Genomic DNA, 17585 nt, shown 5'->3' on the forward strand with positions numbered 1-17585 from the left:
CCAATTTATTCACTGGCCACAAAATGAAGATGAGTGGAATGGGGTGAAGGTGGGTTTTTACCTTTGTGCCCAAATGCCACAAATCCTAGGGGCAATCTATTGCACCCATATAGCAATCAGAGGCCCCAAAAGAGATGAAGTGGACTATCGGAACCGCAAGCAGTACCACTCTCTCAACATGCAAGTTGTCTGTGGCACCAGACAGCGTATCATGAGTGTCCGGACAGGTTTTCCAGGTTTGTGCCATGATGACTTTATACTCCATCAATCGGGTGTGTACCGGAAGTTTGAGAGTGGCCAAATGCCAGCCGGCTGGCTTCTTGATAAAGTATTGTGTGTGTTTGTGGCTCCACATGAACTATAATGTTGAATGCATGTTACCAAAGTTGACATAGGGCCAGGCCCCGCGGTTATGACGCCACTGTGCTTGCCAATCACAGCAATAACATGATCATAAAGCTAACCTTTGCACACATACATCCAGCTCTTTCTCTGGCCACACTGAGGACTGTGCTGGGAACACCCTCTCAGCCCAGAAAAATGTTAACCTAACGCCACATAGATGTGGACTCTAGGCCCTAAAACAAAAACAAGAGGCTGCATATATGCACCAATCAGCAGATAATGTGGAAAAGACATAAGTAAGGTCCATGTATTCCAACACTGACTTAATGCCCTAAAGTGCTTTGACATTCACATTGTACAAAACCTGGTCAGTGTAAAATGAAGAAAGGCAATCATGTCTAGGTAGAAACCAACCTTAGAAATACTGGACGGTGTGAACTTCTATATAGTATATAACCATACTACTGCAATTACTTGACCACATGTGTTCTTTTTTTCACAGGGGATGCCGGCTATCCGCAGCTGATGTGGCTGATGGCTCCAGTCAGGTACCCCCAGAGCCTGGCCAAAAGTACCTATAACAAGGCTCATTCAAAAAGCTGAACTATTGTGGAGCATACCATAGGACTTCTTAAGTCACGCTTTTTATGTTTGGCCAGGCCTGAGGGTGATTTACTATACTCTCCTCAGAAGCCTTCCAGTATCATCCTCGCCTGTTGCCTCCTACACAACATCTGCCAGGCGAGGAATGATTCCTGGGAGACGACTGAGGAGAGGGAGCCTGAAGTCAGTCAGCTGCGGGTTTCCCGAAGGCGGAATACTGAGGACAGGATGGCCACGCGAGCTGACCTTATTACCCGCTACTTCACATGTACGTACACTCGGCAGAGGACAGCTTCCGGGGACACTCGGCAGCGGACAGCTTCCGGGGACACTCGGCAACAGGCTTGCAGGGACTTGGCAGGGTCTGGCCTCAACTCAGACCTCACACAGCACTCTCAATGCTTCCTGGTTGCCCTGGCAACAGCCAGCCTGGCGTCGGGTTTCCAGGGCAACAAGCCCCTCCCTCACTCCGCCCACGCACAGGGAGTGCGGCCTTTGTCTCCGACGGGCGCAGAGTGTGGGAACCTCGGGGCCGCGCTGTGCCCGCTGAGACAAGGGGAGAGGGCATGCAGGGACACCCAGGTGGCCTGCACGTGGGGAATCCACGTGCAGGCACAGCGGGGTGGCCGACTTCTCAGTGTCCGGCTGAGGAGAGGTGCGAACCGCACTGCAGGGGGCAGATCCCTGGTGCCTGGCACACCCCTTTGTGTGGGCTATGTGCAGGCGCAGGGACATGTAATGGGGAAGTGAGGGAGTGAGAGGGGACCGTGACAGAACAGCAACTTATAGTGGGACTGTGGCGGACATTCTTGCCACTGGGGGGAATTAACTTGGTGTCCCTGACATCCCCAGTGACACCAATACGGTGATCACTGCTCCCAAAAAAAGCACAGGCGCTGTACTAATGGCACTGGGCAGGAAGGGGTTAACATGTGGTGCAAGCCAATGGTTACCTGTGTGCTGTGTCTGTGTGCTTCACTGTAAGGACACTGCTTTGGATGGCTGTGCTGGGCACATCCATCCAAAGCAGTATGCACAAGCTGACAGGGAGGAGAACTGTCTTGTTTACATGCAGTTATCCTCCCCATCAGAGATGCCCGTGAATCAGCGGGCGCCAGCGAGTAATCGGCAGCAAGGACCCAGGGATTGACAGCCGAGGCTAAAAAGGCAACACAGCCAAGGTAGGCGCTCCCATGTCGCCCTGTAGCAGGATATTGGGTAGAGGGCGGGTGCAAAGCATTGGTTGCCATTTTAGCCAGTGTGTGGTCAACATGACAACAAGTTGTCCTGGCCCTTCAAACATTACATGAATAAATGCTGTGGTTTTGGGCAAGAGAGTGAAAAGGAAGTAGAACAGCTGGCCAGTTTTGGCTATTGTCTGTGCCACCTGTTCTGGTGTGAGCCCAAGAAGATTCATTCATTTGCCACGGAGCATAGAGAGGCAAGCTTTTCAAGCACATCAGGAAATCAGAATGGGGCTCCACTTCAAGTAAGCATTAGTGTGCCTGGGGGAGGGGGGGCCTTGTGTCTTTCCAAACACAGTAAATGCTCCAAAAATGCTTACTTCAACTCCTGAAATGGTTACAAAGGAAAAAGATACTCTAGCTAGCCTGCACTGAGAATTGACTGTCATGATGAAATGTCAATGATTATTTGCTCTCATTTTACAGGAGTGGTACGGTTTGTGGTTCAAGCTGGGAGAAAGCCACCTCCATGGCCTCCACTTGTCTTCTGAAATGGTAACAAATGAAAAAGACACTCTAGCTAGCCTGCACCGAGAAGTGATTGTCATGATGAAATGTTAATTATTATTAGCTCTCATTTTACAGGAGTGTTCCTGCTGGCGGGTGAAGCTTCAAGAAAGCCACCCTCATGTCTTCCACTCGCCTTAATTTGTGGCCAGTGGATATTTTGTGCCTCCAGGCAAAAACTGGCAGCAAGGACCTGCAAAAGATCCTGGCATGCCAGAGGTGGTTTCGAAGCAGCACAGCAACTTGACCATCCCTTTCCTCTATGCTGCTTTTGGGGGTGCACAATTGCTTCTCATCCTGAACAAACTTTCACCGGATATCGGATATTCTAGATATGCTTGAGCCGTGTGCTGGCAAACAGCAGAGCCAGTTTTTTTTTGCACAAAAATTGGGAGATGGCAGCCATATCTTACCATCAGGCCATGTATTTGCCTTTTTTTGTGTTTTGTCGAATAGAGACTATTTTTTGGTTCCTTAAAAAAGTGTCATATCCTCTTGATTATATTCCCGAGACTTAAGATGGCCAGATAATATGCAATGTTATGAAAAGTCAGTGCTATTTCCTCAACATGTAGCTAAAGTCTGTAATAGAAGGACCTACCAGAACAATGCATTCATTTAGAGTGGGCCAGGCCCATATAGTACATCATGGAGATTTGCTATTAAGGAACATTCACGTTTGGATACCTGAGCTCATGTGGTTTGAGTCCAAATATTTTTGGCCATTGCAACGTATTGACCATTGCAGCTCAACATACAGTGTAGCTTGTCCATAGAATAGCTACTGGGAGGTCCTATCTGGGCTCACAGATCTGGCCTATGCATAATTGGGTACATTGGGGAAAATTAGATTTCGGGAAGCTTTATAATACTAAGGGGTTAGCGCATGCTTGCTTCAGAGGAAACATAATTGTATTTTCATGTGAAAACGTATCAAATTCCTAGGTGCATTGAGGTACATAGAGGTTAAAGATATTCCATAGAAGAACTTATTATTCTTCCTAACTATACAGGTGGAGCAGACACCCAGGGCCACTGTTCAATATCACGGGACCCCATACAGCCAACCTGACAAGCTACACACCACCAGCGAAAAAACTTTAATGGACACAATCCCAACCAAGTTCCTGTGAAATCTAAATGCTAAAACTGTACTGAGTTAATAAATAAAGCTGTGTGTAATTGAGGTCTTGGGACTCATTCATATAGGTGCTGTGGTCTGTAGATTGGGAATCAGTGGTTTGTTTTTGTGGCTGTCACGGTTTGCAGGCAACCTATGTTACACTATGGAAATGCTGCAGGTCCTAATTTGACAGGCATATGGGTGCAGGTGTACAGCCCTGAACAGACTGAGCATTCAGGGCCACTTCCCCATGCCTGCACACCTGTCAGATTAAAAACTGTTCATACAGCTGTTGTGTCCCCATAGTGTAACAGGTGGCTCTAGGCACATGAACATCCCATTCATTCATGCTGTACAGACCAGAGGACCTGTTTAGCATGTTCCAGTGCATTTTGGACACGTCCCAGTGCATTTTTTATCCATTCCAGTTAGTTTTTTCCACTCTTTTCATTCAATTTAATTAGGAACATGTGTGTTTTACCGTGTTCCAGTACAGTTCTGTGCATAAACAATGCAGCTTGGTCAACTTTGACAGCACCTGCAATGCACTGGAACTGCAAGCGCTGATGTGAACTATGACATTGACAACCATATAATCTTCTGTGTGTTTGGGATGCCGAAAAAAGCAACTGAAACACATGCAGTGTGAACTGGCCCTAACGGTTATTATAAGCAAGGGAACGGGGCTGACCAGGAATTGTGAATTCAATCAGACTAGTGGTGAGATACAATTAGGAATCTTATAATGCAAGATCTGAGCTGTAGGTGATAGGAAATGACACATTAACTTGATCAGTAAATAAATAGTTAAATAAAAAGAGTGGGGCGGTGATACATAGATTTGCAGAGGGAACAGGTGATGGGGGGGGGGGGGTCAAGTTGTATAAGGAGACAGGTTTAAGAGAAGAGAAACAAAGTTAAAATGAAATATAAACAGCAGGAAAATTGCCAATTTCAAACTTGTCAGAAGAACAGGACGCAGGTAAGATTCACTCCCTTTCCACTTTCTAGTCATTAGCCAAAATCCTAATTGATTGATCAATATTCCTGGCACTGACACAACCTGGCAAATTGATCTCCATATTTTGAACGTTCACAAATGTCAAGGAGCTTACAATCTAAGGCCAGAAACTCAGACATATACTAAGCCCAATTAACCTAACAGCATGTCTTTGGAGTGTTGGCAGAAACACACCCGTACAGAGAAAGCATGCAGACAGGTGCAGCCATGACTAGGATTAGAACCCATGACCCAAGTGCTGTAAGTTCTGAATTCTAACTACTAAGCCACTGTAGGAGACAGAGTTAGGACTGGAATGTAGAATAATTACATGATTAAACAGAATGAAGATATATAATTATATTGGGAAATTAGAACTAGACATTCCCAATTATTTGAGATAAGTGTGAAAATGTTTGACATTTGAAAATAGAATGTATGACATTCATTAGGAAATGCATTAGTTGTCCGATCATTTTTGGAGAAATAGCACTAAAAAAAAAAAATTATAATATAGGTGTGCTTTTTATTTTAAATTATAAGTATTCTCATATGCAAACAGATAAACGCTAATGGGACAAAGACCGTGGCTGTGCGCCACCTAGCGAACATATCCGGCATTGCATCTAGAAATGCGGCCAACGCGATTTCATATTTATGAACAGGAAAGAGTCTACAAAGTAGACTTTTTTTAATGAGCTTGCTAGACACCTTTCTGAAGACTGACAGGTCTTGATTGATTGAATTGAGTTTGCTGGTAGACACTCTTGGTAGCTTACCAAACTTGTCATAGGCAATTTAGCCTTTCACACAAAGCAGAGAAGCAAATAAGGCAATAAAGCAAACTTTACTGCCTTAGATAAAACCACAAAGGGTTATGGCTTTTTTTCTGGAGCAACAGCAGTACGTGTCAATATGACCATAAAGGGGAGACAACCCCTATGACAGACAACCCCTCGGGCAGAAAACCTTTAACCAAAGTGAAGTGTTACCATTTTATGGGAGCGGCAAGTGTCAGACCTTTTCCCATAAGTGGTTGAGGATTCTAACACAATACCAAAAGTCTGACTCAAGAATAAGAACGTGGATGTTGGCCTGGCCAAAGTGTTTGTCGACTCTAGTATGATGCCCTCTTACTGTAACCAAGAACCATTCCAAATCAACACTCTGTATTCCGAGGAAAGGATAAAAAGTCAAAGATGGTCCTTCATTTCCATCATAAGCCATATTCAAGCTTCTAAACCAACTACTGGGTGCAGTGGGCAAAGAAACTGAATCAGACCTAGTCCTGGACCTTCTTGAAGGACGGGGCACTCGCCCTCCAATCCAGAAAGGACTGAGATAGACCCAGTCTCCAAGCCCACTGCTTCAGAACAGCCCAGCACCCAGTCCAGATAGCCAAACACAGCTCACAATGGAAAGTTCAGACTGTCTTTGAACAGCAGACCCTTTTCTTCCAGAGAGCGGGGTCACAGTTATGCATGCAGCCCAAGCTCGCTGTAGACTTGGCAAGAGGGAACAGTGAGTGTGAAATCCAAGTATGGTCAGCTATCCCTGTTTGCTGAAGAAAACTCCCAGAAACCGATAACCTTCAGGGTAAGCACATTGATGTGAATGAAAGACTAACCAAGTTATCTGTTATGACAGGGCGGGGCAAGCAACACCGTCTCACAAAAATACAAGGTAGGCTCAATCCACATCTCGGGAGCTCAATCTCTGCTAGAAACTTCAGACTGCACCAGAACTTTTCACTCCTAGACCCCAGAATTTGGGTACCACCAAATCGAGTGGTTAAACCCAAGCCCATGAGTTACAATAAAGGTTCATAACTCCATTTAGCAGTGTGTATTGGAAGTTAAACTTTGGGTCCACAAAAATGTGGTTAAACCCAAACAGGAGTTATGATCAAAGATCATAACTCACTGTTCAAGTGTTTGTATGGGAACCTACCATTTGACTCTGCATGGCCAGAGAAGAGATTCCATGTTGCTTTGAGATTTTCATTCCCAGTAGTAACTGAAAAAAAAAAAAAATGGATGGCATTACTACCAAAATAGAATACATCAAAATAGTTATCATAATCACATGAGAAATATGGGATATAGCAATGCTGAGATACTAAAAATGCTGGCTTCCTAGATCTTGTCACTTACCTCCAAGCCAAGAATGCCAATCATAGAAAAAACCCTAATCTGCATACTTTTTTTTTTTTTTTTAAATACAGACATCAAGAACGTTAAAAAAAAAAGCACTGGAACTGTCCCTATTTAAATTGAATAAAAAAAATGAACTGATCCATAAAAAAAAAACAAAAACACTGGAATGCATCAAGAAAGCGTAAAAAATGTGCATGCGTAAACGCATTCATAACACATCTGGACTGCATTTCTATAGTGTGAACTGACCCCCAAGGGCTAATTCACACCAAATGCAGTCCAGTACTTTTTTTCTGCATAAAAATGCATGCACAGTGTTTTTCATTTATTCTAGACCCTGGTTCACATCAGTGCAGTCAGTTCCCGTCAGTTTCAGGTGCAAAAAAAAAAAAAAAAAGTAGAACATGCTGCATTTTTTCTGCACAGATCTTTATTGGAAAATAGCAAACTGCACTGGAACGGAGTGTGGCGTGAACTATAAGCAAAAACATGACCAGAATGCATCCGGAGAGCTTTATTGTGGTGTGAACTGGCCCCAGCAAGTGGCTAATCGGTTGCTGGGATGAGGGGCAGTACTAGCAACCAACCACTTAACATGAAAAGTTGGCCAGCTCCTGCACTTCACCCAGACCCGCTGTGCCCACTGCCCTGCTGTGTAAATTCAGACTAAAGGAGGGGGGGATATGTTAAATGGGGACGGAGGACACCAACACAAGGTAAAATTTAAGATTTGGAGGAAGAGGGGGTCTGAGGTCAAGGGGAGGTGTGTGATGCCTGCAGAAACTAAACACATTACACAGATTCTATGGCTGATTAAGGAGGTAAAAACTCACTGACCCTGACCTAAGTGTTTTCTGCAGCATTTTGCAGAAACGCAGTACAGTCCATTTAACATGATTTCCTATGGGACAGTTTCATATCCCTGTGTTTTTTGGAAAGGGTCAGGGACTTTTTTTTTTTTTAACGTTGCATTTTTGGTTCTACATACTTCAATGGGAACGCTGCAGAAAAGCATGTATTGCATTTTTGATGCATTTTGCATTTAAAATCTGCCTAGCAACAAGAAAAAAAAACTGCAAACCGCAGAAACGCAACCAGCATAGGTGTGAACCTAGACTTCAGGAGTTTTCTGCATTAAATTAGCCTCAGAACCTGTGTAATATGTGTTCAGTTTTAAAGGGATGAGGTGGCAACACAATATTCGGTCCAACTGCATGTGCCTTATCTGCAATATCGCACAAACATATGTACATTTTAAATTTAGGGTACATTCAAAACAAGGTGTATTAAAAATGCCCAAATAGCTGAATAACTACTCTGACAGTAAGTGAAGCCTGTCATAAGCACTGGAGAGCAGCAGCTGCCCAACTAGCATTTTACAGCAAGAGATCCACAGGGGAAAGCCACTGTCTACTGAAATTGTAATCCCCCCCCCCCTACAATTGAAATATAAAGAGTAAGAAAAAGCAACGTCTTTTCCAGTAGTCTTTCAGGACAGCACCTTGAGTGACCTCGGTTCCTCCCCACCTGAGGAAACAAATCCACCCAAAATAAAGCATCTGACACTCCCCTCCGACCTCAGTTCACGGTTAAGCAACTCCAGTCACCTGGGGAGACATAACATAAGACACCAAAAAACAATAAAATGTATCTCTTAAGCATCATACAGATAGGGGGTGGGTAACTGGTGCTGTCCTGAAAAACTACTGGAAAAGACGGTACCATAAGTGTAACTTGCTTTTTCCCTTTTCGTCTTTCAGGACAGCACCTTGAGAGGATAAGCAAGCACTCACCCCTAGGGCAGGACCACTGCTTGCAGAACCTTACGTCCGAAGGCTTGCTCCTGCACCGAGACCAGGTCGAGTCTGTAATGTCTGACAAAGGTACCATAACTGGACCAAGTCGCAACTCTACAGATCTGCCCCAGGGAAGCCCCTGCCCATTCAGCTTGTGTGGCCACCATGGCACGAGTAGAATGTGCCACGATGCCCTCTGGGACCTCTAGGCCCTCGGCCCGATACACCTGCCCGATTGCCAATCTTAACCACCTAGCTAACGTACGTCTGGAAGCTTTCTGTCCCTTCCTTACCCCCAAAAAAGAAAAAAAATGAATCCGACTTACAAAACTCTTTCGTCCTATCCATATAAAGGAGAACACACCTCCTCACATCCAGCGTGTGAAACTTTACCTCCTGGTCACACGAAGGATTAGAGCAAAACGAAGGCAAAATAATATCTTGACCTCTGAAAACTCGAGGCCACTTTGGGTACAAAGGCCAGGTCCGTGCTGAATGTAACCCTGTCCGAAAAGTCCTGAAAAAAAGGAGCTCTGATCGACAGAGCTTCTAGTTCACTCACTTCTTGCTGTAGTGATCGCTACCAGAAAAACCATCTTGAAAGTGAGGGCCCTCAGGGAGCTGTAATCTAAAGGCTCAAACGGGGATCCCGTTAGTACCTTAAACACCATTGACAGGTTCCACTTTGGAAACGGTCTATTCCCTGCCAGTCTCTGCCTCGACAAGGCCCTAAAAAAACCTAACCACCAGTGCCTCTTTAGCCAATGGGGACTCAAACACACTTAAAGTCGATATTTGGCTCTTAAGAGTACTGACCGCTAACCATTTGTCGGCCCCAGCCTGTAGAAATTCTAGGACCGACACCAGGCTATAAACATCCATCGAGGCCTGGGAACACCAACTACTGAAGTACTTCCAGACCTTCAAATAGATTGCCCGGGTCTCTTTCTACTATCTAGAAGCGTGGAAACTACCCTACCTGAGGGTCCCGTAGCTAACAAGAGCTGTTCCTAAGAAACCACGCTGCCAAATTCCATTTGTCTACCCTGGGACACAGGGCCGGGCCCTGTGATAGCAAGTCCTTCCGATGCTGCAATACCAAAGGCAGACAACTTCCTAAAGCCACCAGTGTCGAGAACCACGCTCGTCAGGGCCAATATGGAGCTATTAAAATCAGCTCGGTTCTGAATTTTCTTAATACTGCCGACAGCAAGGTGAATGGGGGGGGGGGGGGGGGGGGGAGGCATAACAGAGGAAAGTCCCACTGCTGCGCCAGAGCATCCACTGCCAGAGCCCCCGTCCCACCGATTTAGCGGGAAAAACACTGGCACTTTGTTGTTTTGCCCCAACGCAAACAGGTCTATGGCTGGAGACCCCCACTCCCTTATGATGGTTTGGTAGACCTCCCCATTGAAAACCCAATCTGATCCTCTCAGCTGCCTTCTGCTGAGAAAATCGGCTACCTGATTTAGCTCCCCCTTCAGATGGACGGCAGATAAGGAGGCTAGATTTGACTCTGCCCATGACAGCAGCACCTCTGTCAGGACCTATAGGGACCTGGTTCGAGTTCCTCCTTGCCTGTTCACATAGGTTACCACGGTCGAATTGTCCGAAAGGACGCGAATGTGTCGGCCCTGAATCAAATCCAGGAAGGAAAGAAGGGCCCACCAAACTGCCCTGAGTTCCTTTCAGTTTGAGGACTCCCTCCTCTCTTCCCAAGACCAAGAGCCCTGCGCCACAAATTCCCCCAGGTGCACTCCACACCCCTGGGCACTCGCGTCTGTTGTGATCTCCCTGACCACCGGGAAGTTCCAAAGCAACCCCTGGGTCAAATTGGCTGCCTTCCTCCACCACCAGAGGGATCTCTTCACCCTGGAGGGTATCTGCACCCAGGGAGTCTAAAGATGTCTGCTGCCGGTCCCAGATGTTCAAAATGAACAGCCGTAGGTGTAACCCTGACCATTGTAGCGCCGAAATGGACGAGGTTAGAAGACCCAAAATTGACATGGCCAACCTCAAAGATACCCCCTGGCTCTCTAGTAACCGCCTGCTTCCTCCGTCTAACTTCAGGAGCTTCTCTGGAGTCAGAAAAGTTTTCTGACAGGTGGAATCTAGTATATAGGCCAGATATACCATCCTCTGGGCCAGAACCAAACTGGACTTTGCCAGGTTTATCAGCCAGCCCAACCCCTCCAATGCTTTTTCACCACGGCTATGTCCTGCGACAACTGCTCTTCCGACCTCACGAACAGGAGGTCGAAACAGGAGGGCGTCTAGGTAGGCCACAATTGAAATCCCCTCACCTCAGACATAACCTTCATGAAGATCCTTGGAGAGGAGGAGAGTCCAAAAGGCAAAGCTCGAAACTGCAGATGACGCGTCCCCCCCCCCCCCCCCCCAGGACTCTGTACTGCTAGCCTGAGAAACTTTTGGCAAGTTTCCGCGATGGGAACGTGCAGATAAGCATCGTTTAGATCTATCGAGGCTAGAAACGAATAAGGAGGAAGCAGGGACCTGACCATAAAAATTTAATCCATCCGAAACCTCTTGTACCTGATAGTTTTGTTCAGGGGCTTCAGATTTAAAATTAACCTGTAAGCTCCTGAGGGCTTTCGGATGACAAAGACGTGAGTAAAACCCCTGGCCTACCTCTGCATCGGGGACTTTTACCACGTTTTGCTCCTCTAACTCCTGTAGAGAAGCGAGCAAAGCTGATGCCTTTTGTGTACACCTTGGCAGGCTCGTTACCTACAACCTGCGTAGCGGTGGCTTTGAGATCTCCAGGCAGTACCCTCTTCTCACAATATTTAGTACGAAGGATCTGGAGATCTCTGCTTCCCACTGTGGGAGGAAGACCCCCAATCTTCCTCCCAACGGGAATAAAGTCATTGCGACTTCTGGGGCTGCTCAGGAGGACGGAAAATCGCTCCTCCTTTGCTCCTACCTCTCTGCCCCCAGGGCCTCTTCTGAACCTCTGGCCTAAGGACCTGCATCCTCTTTTGGGAACGAAACTTCTTCCCCCTCCTGCCCCTGCAGCTTTTGCTTAAGGGGAAAGGATTTCTTCCTATCCGCCATGCGATCCAGCACCGTCTCTAGCCCTGGGCCAAACAGGAGATCCCCTGTTAACGGAATGCCACATAATTTGACTTTAGAGGCAATGTCTCCCTGCCACGTCTTGAGCCAGAGGGCTCTACGGGCTGAATTGGTAAGGGCCGCCGACCTAGCTGACATTCTCACAGACTCCGCAGAAGCGTCCGCTATGCAGTAAAGTCTGAAAAGAAGCCAAGATCTTTTCCTTAGGAGAATCAGCAACAATGTGCACCTGCAACTGCATAAGTCAGTATTCCATATTTCTGGCCACTACCGTAGTGTCCATGGCAGGCTTTAAATTGTACAAAGTAGAATCCTAGGACTTTTTGAGGAGGGAATCCGCCCTCCTGTCCATAATGTCTGGTAGAACCCCCATATCCTCAAAGGCCAAGTCCATCTTCCTAGCTATTTGGGAATATGCAGCGTCCAACTTGGGGTTCTTATTCCACAAAGCCGAAGGGTCCTCATCAAACGGGAACCAACACTTAAGGGATCTAGCAAAGAAAGGCTTCCTTTCAGGATCCTGCCATTCCTTTTTAATTGGATCTACCAATACCTCATGGACGGGGGAAAACCTACGTTTCTGCTCTTCCATGCCCTAATACATCTGGTCATGCAACGTTAGGGGCTTTTTATCCTCTTTAATGTCCAGAGTGGCATAGATTGCTCCCAACAAGTTGTCAACCTCCTCCAGGGACAACATATATCTAGGGGGACCTCTAGGTTCATCTAAGGGGCCCTCCCCTTCTGAATCCTAATCGGAATGGGAGCCCAGGGATGGCTCGCCCTCTGTAGCCTCCTGGCCTTCTGTCCCTCTACTAGTTGAAGGAAGTACCTGGGCGTGCTGGGGGGGGGGCGCAGTATGGGGCAAGGCCAAATTCTCAACCAGAGATTTAAAGGAATCAAAGGTACTAGTCAGTTCTCTGACTTAACCAGGTCCCCCTGTGAAGGAATCTCCTCCCTAAACTAGTCCCTCAATACAGGGCCCACACAGCACCTTCTTCCAAGAATCTCTTAGGGTCACCTTGCAAGAAGGGCACTTCCGCTTAGACGCCCGGTGTGTCTTGAGCTTTTCATAGGCCTTTCCCTGCATAAAAAGAAGAGGAGACCCAGGGAACCTATTACCTTTAGGCCCTCCAAAAGCGCCTGCCCACCTTCCCCTCCCTTCTTACCCCTGGCAGGGAGTAGGGGCCTGAACCTGGGCCTCTCCGCCCCCCCCCCGCTCTGGCACCCCTGACCACAAGAGGGCTGGGAACACCCCCTGGAGCTAGGGGCCCACAGGTACGGAAAAAAAAGACTCCACTGAGCCGCCTACCTGTACCTGGCTGGTGCTGGCCTCGCCTGGTCCCAGTGCCTCTGCTCCGGAAATCTAAAGGAGGGTGGTTGCCAGAGTACTGTGTCGCCTGCCTGTGCAGGATACAGTACTCACACCGCCTTGCAACGCTGCCCCTCGTGTTTTCTGGGCCGCAGCCGGAAGCCGCAACCCCAGGAGAAGCCCCACCTCTTCCGCAGGAAATGATGTCTCCTGACATCCGGCCCAGCTCTGCTCCAATGCCGGCACATGTGGGACAGCAGGACTCCTCCCCCGGTCCCTCTGGACACCAACACAAGGACACCCCGGCTCCTGCAACCCTCCTGAGGGGGCCGGGGCGCAGCTAGACAGATCAGTAACGCACCCTCCCCTGTCTCTACAGTGGAGGCAGCCCTGCCACTGCAACGCCCTGGAGGATAGGAACCAGCTCTCCCACCTTAACCCCACCGCTGCGCAGTCTCTTACACTCACTCCACCAGGCCTCGCAGTCCCCTGACAGCACCTGGACAGGTCTCCACAGCATATCTCCCCACCGGAGGAAACACCAAAAACGGAGGTCGGAGGGGAGTGTCAATTGCTTTATTTTGGGTGGAGGTGTTTCCTCAGGTGGGGAGGAGCCGAGGTCTCTCAAGGTGTTGTCCTGAAAGACGAAAAGGGAAAAAAGGCTGCACACCTAAAAGTCTAGCCTCAAAAGCATTTTATTATGCACCATAAACAGTTATAAGTCATCGGAGACATGACAATCACAACCAGCCCTATCAATCCCCCAATACTGCCACAAAGACCCACAAGAAAACCCTTCCCCCTAGATGGAGGACCCTCCCATCCCACCACCCCTCTCACAAAGGAGAGAGAGGAGCTGAGAGAGATAATACCAGCCCACTGACAGCCCCAATACCCACTAGATGGAATATGAGCCCACTACACACACCGGAGGTTCCTAGATGTGCCAACCATACAGATCTTAAAACACAGCTAAACGACAGACATGAATGCATAAACATAGCATTAATATATATGGCAATATGCAAAGGCCAATATGGCCATGACCACTGGCCAAAGAGGATAACAAGATATAAAGTCACTGTACAAGGCAAAAGCCTAAAAGTCCATGCAAGACGTGGTATAAATGACCTCTTATGCGACCAGAGCCAGATGAATGGAGGCAATTCATGCAAAAGCTGTGAGAAAGTGGATGACACTGGTGCAGCCTGCTGAAATCGATCAGCTAATAGCCAAAGAAGGTATGACAGCTGTAACGGAACCGGACCCAGACTGCGCTAGGGTATCTCCGTTATACTGCAGCTTCCCTGTCCGAACACAAATCCACAAACCACACCCGCTGAACATGCAGGTAATAGCACCAGACTCTTCTTAAGACAGCAAGTCAACTCTTATTTTTACACAAAACACACACACATAAATATATATATATACATAAATATATATATATATATATATATATATATATATATATATATATATATATATATATATATATATATATATATATATATATATATATATATATATATAGTGGCAGTGCGGTATCCTGCCACGGTGGAAATCATGATGGAGACCCAGGATTCTCAACCATACAGGTTGAGGGGCTCCAGGCACATCTCATAATGCAGAGGAAACTGGTTTATCAGTTTCCTCTTTGGTTTGTAAAGCCTGTTTTGGGACCTGTAGCCTGGAGATTTCTAAGAGATTTGGGAGGGATGAAATTAGAGATGAGCGAAGAAATGAAAAATTCGATTCGACTGATTCGGCGAATTCGTGGACAATATTCGATTCGAGTCGAATAAATTCGCTGTGAATTTAACTTAAAAAAGGGTGTTTCTAGGCTTCAGAGAGACTTAATATTAGTGCAGAACACTGTACCTTTAATTTAAATGCCCTTGGAGTCTGCTGGGGAAGAGAAATAATACTGTCTGTCAGTATGACATGCAGATGAGTGCCGTCGATCTTAGAATCACTGCACACTTCACTCCTTTGGCCAGTCACGGGGCCAAAACCAGTGTTTGGAGCCACAGTGTGGCGGTGGAGGCAGCAGCAATGGGAGGCCATACAGCAACCTATGACAAAATGGAAACCAGCAGGAGCGTGAGGAGACCTGAAAGTGGCACATGGCAGAGTGGGAGCAATGGGAGGCGGTACAGGGACCCAGGTCACACTGTGGGCCCAGCAGCAGCGTGACCAGGCGGTACGGGGGCCCATGGCCGATATGGGGCTTGGTGGCACCTATGGAAGGCCTGTAATCTGCCAGCAACCTATGACAAAATGGACAACCGCAGGAGTGTGAGGAGATTTCAAAGTGGCACATGGCAGAGTGGAAGCAATGGGAGGCCGTACAGGGACCCAGGTCACACTGTGGGCTCAGCAGCAGCGTGACCAGGAGGTACGGGGGCCCATGGTCGATATGGGGCCTGGCGGCACCTATGGAAGGCCGCTAATCTGCCAGCAACCTATGACAAAAGGGACAACCGCAGGAGTGTGAGAAGATTTCAAAGAGGTACATGGCAGAGTGGAAGCAATGGGAGGCCGTACAGGGACCCAGGTCACACTGTGGGACCAGCATCAGCGTGAACAGGCGGTACGGGGGCCCATGGCCGATTTGACCTCATTCATCCCATAGTCCTGCCGACTCACGAATAGCGTGGCCTCCTCAAAGGGCCTGAGCAAGCGCAGGTGTCACACATGAGCTGACAATGGCTGACATCTAAGTTACACAGGGAGTACCTTTATCCGCTTTTAACATCAGGAAATCTGTGATGGCCTTTAGCTGTTCGTAAAGGCGGTCTAACATATGTAGGGTTGAATTACACCTTGTTGCAACGTCACAGCATGAGGAGTCGGTACGGGGGCCCATGGCAGATTACATGTCTGGCAGCAGCAATGGGAGGCCCGTAATCTGCCAGCACCCTATGTCAAAAAATTTAACACACCAGCAGTGTGAAGAGACCTGAAAGTGGCACATGGCAGCAGAGTGTGGCGATGGAGACAGCAGCAATGGGAGGCCGTACAGGGACCCATGAGAGACTCTGGACTTGGCAGCAGCATGAGGAGGCGGTATATAGGGGCCCATGGCAGATTAGGGGCCTGGCAGCAGCTATGTGAGGCCCGTAATCTGCCTGCACCCTATGTCAAAAAATTTAACACACCAGCAGTGTGAAGAGACCTGAAAGTGGCACATGGCAGCAGAGTGTGGCGATGGAGACAGCAGCAATGGGAGGCCGTACAGGGACCCATGAGAGACTCTGGACTTGGCAGCAGCATGAGGAGGCGGTATATAGGGGCCCATGGCAGATTAGGGGCCTGGCAGCAGCTATGTGAGGCCCGTAATCTGCCTGCACCCTATGTCAAAAAATTAAACACACCAGCAGTGTGAAGAGACCTGAAAGTGGCACATGGCAGCAGAGTGTGGCGATGGAGACAGCAGCAATGGGAGGCCGTACAGGGACCCATGAGAGACTCTGGACTTGGCAGCAGCATGAGGAGGCGGTATATAGGGGCCCATGGCAGATTAGGGGCCTGGCAGCAGCTATGTGAGGCCCGTAATCTGCCTGCACCCTATGTCAAAAAATTTAACACACCAGCAGTGTGAAGAGACCTGAAAGTGGCACATGGCAGCAGAGTGTGGCGATGGAGACAGCAGCAATGGGAGGCCGTACAGGGACCCATGAGAGACTCTGGACTTGGCAGCAGCACGAGGAGGCGGTATATAGGGGCCCATGGCAGATTAGGGGCCTGGCAGCAGCTATGTGAGGCCCGTAATCTGCCTGCACCCTATGTCAAAAAATTTAACACACCAGCAGTGTGAAGAGACCTGAAAGTGGCACATGGCAGCAGAGTGTGGCGATGGAGACAGCAGCAATGGGAGGCCGTACAGGGACCCATGAGAGACTCTAGACTTGGCAGCAGCATGAGGAGGCGGTATATAGGGGCCCATGGCAGATTAGGGGCCTGGCAGCAGCTATGTGAGGCCCGTAATCTGCCTGCACCCTATGTCAAAAAATGAAACACACCAGCAGTGTGAAGAGACCTGAAAGTGGCACATGGCAGCAGAGTGTGGCGATGGAGACAGCAGCAATGGGAGGCCGTACAGGGACCCATGAGAGACTCTGGACTTGGCAGCAGCATGAGGAGGCGGTATATAGGGGCCCATGGCAGATTAGGGGCCTGGCAGCAGCTATGTGAGGCCCGTAATCTGCCTGCACCCTATGTCAAAAAATTAAACACACCAGCAGTGTGAAGAGACCTGAAAGTGGCACATGGCAGCAGAGTGTGGCGATGGAGACAGCAGCAATGGGAGGCCGTACAGGGACCCATGAGAGACTCTAGACTTGGCAGCAGCATGAGGAGGCGGTATATAGGGGCCCATGGCAGATTAGGGGCCTGGCAGCAGC

Source organism: Staurois parvus, unplaced genomic scaffold (genome assembly GCF_062004578.1).
Source record: "Staurois parvus isolate SC_StPar_1 unplaced genomic scaffold, SC_StPar_1.0 ptg000056l, whole genome shotgun sequence".
NCBI lineage: Eukaryota > Metazoa > Chordata > Amphibia > Anura > Ranidae > Staurois > Staurois parvus.